Source organism: Orycteropus afer, unplaced genomic scaffold (genome assembly GCF_000298275.1).
Source record: "Orycteropus afer afer isolate SDZICR_OR568_19922 unplaced genomic scaffold, OryAfe1.0 scaffold00024, whole genome shotgun sequence".
NCBI classification, from domain to species: domain Eukaryota; kingdom Metazoa; phylum Chordata; class Mammalia; order Tubulidentata; family Orycteropodidae; genus Orycteropus; species Orycteropus afer.
The window spans coordinates 20,163,664-20,169,599 of NW_006921611.1; positions in this window are offsets into that span (position 1 = coordinate 20,163,664).

Here is a 5,936-nt window from a genome sequence, read left to right on the forward strand (position 1 = left end):
CAACGGCCAGTTGGCTTTAGCTTTGAATTGTTCTTAGTCTTTCAGATAATTTAGTCTAGATAATTTCCATGCTATAAAAATTGAGCCAGACCATAGACAACGATGAAAAGCTAACGTATTCTTACAAAATTGACTGAAGCCTTATACTAAAGCTGAAATAAAATAGGAATTATAAACTATTTTCTCCTATAAATATAGAAGCTAAAATTTGAAAAAAAAAAAAACTAGCATATTGTCTTAGTTATCTAGTCCAGCTATAATAGAAATGCCACAAGTGATGACTTTAACAAACAGAAATTTATTCTCTCACAGTTTAGGAGCCTACAAGTCTGAATTCAGAGAACCAGCTCTAGGGGATGGTTTTGTCTCTTTTTGCTCTGGGGGAAGGTCCTTTAGTCCTTTCAACATCTGTGGTCCCAGTGCTCCTTGGAGATCTTCATGTGTCTTGGTATCAATCCTCCCCTGCATCTAGGAGGTTCCCAGCACTGGGACCCTCGGTCCAAAGGATGCATTCCACTTCCAGCTCTTCTTTCTTGGTGTTAGTAGGTTCCTCTGTCTCTGTCTGCTTCTCTCTCCTTTTCTCTTTTGTAAGATAAAAAGTGATGCAGGCCACACCCCAGGGAAACTGCCCTTACATCAAATCAGGGCTGTGATCTGAGTAAGAGTGGTACATCCCACCCTAATCCCCTTACAACTGATTGGCTGATGGCATCAGATTACATCATGGGGGACAATTACATCATTACACAACTGCCAAATTATATCATTACATAACTTCCAAACCACTGAGAATAATGGCCCAGCCATGTTGACACATATTTTTTGGGACACAATACCATCCATGACATATATGGAATTCAATGATACATTAAAATGATCAACTATTGTTAAGAATGACTCATCCCAGGAAGGTCAGCACAATTTATTATGAGAAAGTCAACTAATATAAAATACCATAAATTGGTTCAATTAGAAAAGCTTAAAATAATTTCAACTGCTACCCAAAAATTGTTCAGGAACACTCTTGGTCAATAAATACTTTGAAAAATATAAATGAAAGTTTATTTCCTTAATCAGATAAAGACTGCATCAAACCTGCTGAAAGTGGGTGTATCAGTTCTCTATTGCCACAATAATGCTATGGAACAAGCTACCCTAAAACGTAATGACTAAAAGCAAGCATTTACTTACCTCATGATTCTCACAAGTCTGCAGGTCAGCTCAGTGGTTCTAGTGGTTCTTCTGTTTTTTTCTAGATTCACTTTCATGAAGGGGGTTGGCTGGCTGATGGCCAATCTTGTCTGGTTTCAAATGGACAACTGGGAGAAATAAATTGTGCTCTATATGCCCCATCCTCCAACAGGGTACACAAGGCATGCATTTCTCATGGAGATGGAAGAGTGCAGCAGTGAGCAAGCCCATTTTTAAAACCTAAGTGCTTTATGTGTTTGCTTACATCCCACTGGCAAAGCTCAGACCAGAGTGGGAGGGCTATAGACTTACATGCCAAAAAGCATAGTTCAAGGAAGAATAAAGAATTTGGACAATTTGTCAACCTACAACATAAAGTTTCCCAGAATATCAACTGTACTGAGTGTTAGCAGATTTTACATAAAACACAGGGGTGTTTTTTTCCACATAAAATAAGCTTAGGATGTGCTGAGTGTACTAAATAACATTAAGCAGGTGTCTTTACGACAGGACTACTCAAGCTTTCATAAATATGTCCTGAGTGTCTGTAAGTGAATATAATCATATTAGCTTTTCAGAACCCACATTGGGAAAAGTAGAAGATACAAAATTTGTAAATAGTATTTACAAATAGTGGCTGTCCAGTTGATTCTGAGTCATGGCAACCCCATAGTGTGCAGAGGAGAGCTATTCAACAGGATTTTCAAGGCTGTGACCTTTCAGAACTGATCCTCAGACCTCTTCTGAGAAGACTCTGGGTGGGTTCCAACCACCAACTTTTCAGCTAATAGTTGAGCACATAACCATTTGCACCACCCAGTCTTCTTGCATTCACCATAGCAATAGCAAAGCAAAAACAAAAACAAAACAAACCATAACACACAGAGAAATAATTTCAAAAATAAATGTGCAGGATTTATATAACGAAAACTATAAAACTTCACTGAAAAATATAAAATAAAGATTTAATTAGATAGAAACACACTATCTTCCTGAAAGAATCAATATTACAAAGAAGCAATTTTTTCCAAATTGATTTATAGATTTAGTATAACCCCAATGAAAATCTCAATGAGATAATAATACATACATGTTGGCAAGAATACAAAGGAAATAGGCACTTTTATACACTGCTAGTGGGAGGTTAAATTGGTGCAATCTTTTTAAAAAGCTATTTAAACTTTTTAAATTGTTCATACCTGTTGACCCAGATCTAGAAATATGCCCAAGGGAAATAATCAAACATGAACAAAAAAAGTATTTGCATGGATTTTCATTACCTTATTATTTAAAAGAAACAAACCTTGGTACTAATCTAAATGTCCAACAATAGGGGAACTACTAAATCAATTTTCAATCATTTATATTAATGAATATTATGCAGGAGCTCTTTTTTTTGTTTCATGCAAGAGCTCTGGTGGCATAGTGCCTAAGGCATTTGACTGCTAACCAGAAGGCTGGTGGTTCAAACCCACCAGCCACTCATCAGAAGTAAGACTGGGCAATCTACTTCAGTAGAGATACCACCTTGGAAACTTAAGGAGAGGTTGCTATGAGTCAGAACCAACTCGACAGCAATGAGGGTTTTTTTGTTTTTTTTGTTTTTGTTATGCAGGATTAAAATTTATGCTTGGACTTCTGGCAAGATAATGGACTAGGCAGATGGGCTACCCAGATCCTCTGTAACAAAGACATAAGAAACCAAATAAAGCAGATACAGATAGATGTAATCCTGGAACCCCGAGCTTCAAAGGAAAGGATAAAGAATTGGATCAAATATCAACCAAAAGAGATTGAATGAAAACAATGAACAAGTACACAAATGGACTGTGAATTGTCAACTGACCTAACACAGTGTGGTCATTTTGAAATTTGTCAAGCAATGTTCCAGTCAGGGCAGCAACCTGATATTAAACTCCATTTGCTGAGGACTGTATAAGAACCCACACTAGTAGCTGGTGACCAGAAAGGTACATTATTTTCTTTATTCCTCACACCTTCAGGGTGACCAAAAATGTGACCATCCCATACCTCCACCCACCTTCTTGATTGGCAGGAGCTCCATCCTAGACCAGGTGCCTTTCCCTCAGCTGTTTTCCAGGCCATCAGGAACTCCTTCTGTAACTAGGCACCCTGTCCCCAGCCACATTTTGGGTGAGCAGAAACTTCTTATAGGACCAGCCGCCCTGCTGCAAGCCACCTTCTAGGCCTGCAGGAACTCCTTCTGAGTTCAGGAGCCCTACTGCCACTCTAGGCTGGCAGGAACTGTCCTGGGCTGGGTGTCCTGCCCTCAGCCACCCCTAGACTGCCAGGGACTCCTTCTGGAACTAGGTGCCCTGCTCCCTGCTCTCTGCTCAGCCAGTAGGAGTACCACCCTAGTGCCCTGCCCCAACCCCAGTTTTCTCCTTTTTTTTTCTTTTTCCTCTTACCTTATTTTTGCTTTCTTTCTTTTTCTCATTCTTTTCTTTTTCCTATCTTACCTTCCTTTTTGCCTTTTCCTGTTTTTTTAGTTTTCTTATTTTTTTCTTTACTATTCACTTTCTCTTCTTTCTTTTTTTCTTTTTTTTTTTTACTTCCTTCCCTACTTTTTGATTTTTTTCTTTTTCTTCTAGTCCTTCCCCCCTTTTTTTTCTTTTTCTTTTTTTTTTTTTTCTTTTCTTTTTGTGGTAGTTGTTTGCTTGTTTCCCTTTTCTCTTTTATTTATGATTTTCTTTTTGTTGTAATTGTACTTTTTTTTTTTTCTCTTTGTGGTAGTTAAGATATGGTCAGCTTGGCTGGGCTTGGTTTTGAGTGGCTGGATAGCTGGATGTAATTATTCCTCATGATGAGATTGACAATCTGTTCCACATTGGAATCTATTGGAGCAGCTGAATAGCTGCCTTAGGGATTTGGCCTGCTTCCAGTATATAAGGAAAAGTTTTGAGAAAAATTTCTGCATCTTTTTGGCATACTTGGACCCTTCATGTAGCTGAGTCTTCATTCAGCAGCCTGCCATGTTTTCTGCTGATCTTGGGCCTGTCTCTGCACTTGAAGTCCTTCCATGTTGTTTGGTAATCTTGGGGCTGTGCCATTTTATTTGTTGGCCTTGGGTTTGTCAGCCTCAGCAGCCAGCAGCTGCCTGAGTTAGGAGATGCTTTCAGCTCCAGTGGGCCAGGAGCAAGAAGCAGAGCTGAAGTCCAAGGTCAAGGTGCTTTCATCCAGCCTTAAGAGCTGGCACTTTGAACTTGGACTTCTCTAGCCTCCTAAACTGTAGGAGAATAATCCCTGTTTTTTAAAGCCATTCACTTGTGGTATTTTCTGTTCAGCAGCACTATAGAAACAAAACACTCTTATTATTATTTTTTTATCCCACCTGGCAGAAGTCGAAAAGAGTGCCTACATCTGCACCACCTGCAGCCCCACCCACTGGAGCCCACAACCCACTCCTGCACCAACTGATCCATGACTGACAGTGTCCAACACCAGCACAATCTGTCATCAATTGCTCTAATCACCACTGAACAGAGAATTGGGCACACACTCCCATCATCCATCACGTCCACCAGGAGCCAGGTGGTGAGTGCTTAAGTGCTTTCCAGCTAGCAAACAAAGTAGTATATCTGTGGTAGTTAAGATTATGTGTCAACTTGGCTGGGCCTGGTTTTGAGTGGCTGGGAAGCTGGATGTAGTATTCCCTACAATAAGACTGGTAATCAACTCCATTGTGGATTCCACTGTGAGCAGCTAAGTAGCTGCCTTAGGGATGTGGTCTTCTTCCAATATATAAGGAAAAGTTTTGAGAATGGTCTCTAGCTTTTTGGCATGCTTGAACCCTGCATGTAGCCAAGTCATTGTTCAGCAGTCTGCCATTCCCTGCAATCCTGAGACCTTTTTCTGGACTTGAATTACTAGCTTGGTGTGTTGATTGCCAATATTGGGGCTGTGACTTTTTACTTGTCAACCTTGGGCTTGTCAGCCTCAGCAGCCAGCAGCTGCCTAAGTGAAGAAAAGCCTCCAGCTTTGGTGGGCTGGGAGCAGGAGGCAGAGCTGAAGCCCAAGATTGAAGAGCTTTCACCCAGCCCTTAGAGCCCAGCACTTTGAACTTGGACATCAGGCCTCCAAAATTGTAAGAGAATAAATCTCTGTTTGTTTGAGCCATCCCATTTGTTGTATCTTCTGTTAGAGCAAGCAGCACTAGGTAACCAAAACAATACCTGCCCCACTTGCTTGACTACATCAAAATAAAATAAAGCAAACAAACAAACCCTGAGTGAAACACACAAATATACAATCACCAACTAAATCCATACAACACTACAATGTCTTAGAGATGGCAGCCAATATCACTTCACACAAAGAAGCAAGACATAGTGGCACAAATAAGTAACCAAAATACAGAGCCAGTAAACTTTACTAAGGAATAAATGACATTGAAACTACCAGATAAGAAATTCAGAAGAATTATCTTTAGATATCTTCAATGGATTGAGAGAAAGATCAAGGAAAATACTGACAAGATCAAGGAAAATACTTACAAAATCAAGGAAAAAACACAGACAAAACTCTAGAAGAATTCAGAAAAACAATACAAGAACCAACTTAAAAAATAAATGAAAAATTAGATATCATTCAAATACAACAAATAAAAATGCAAAAGATTAATGCTAAGATTTAAGAAATAGTGACACATGTTGTTGTTGTTGTTGTTATGTGCCGTCGAGTCAAACCCGACTCATAGTGACCCCTCCTTGGGTTTCCGAGGCAGT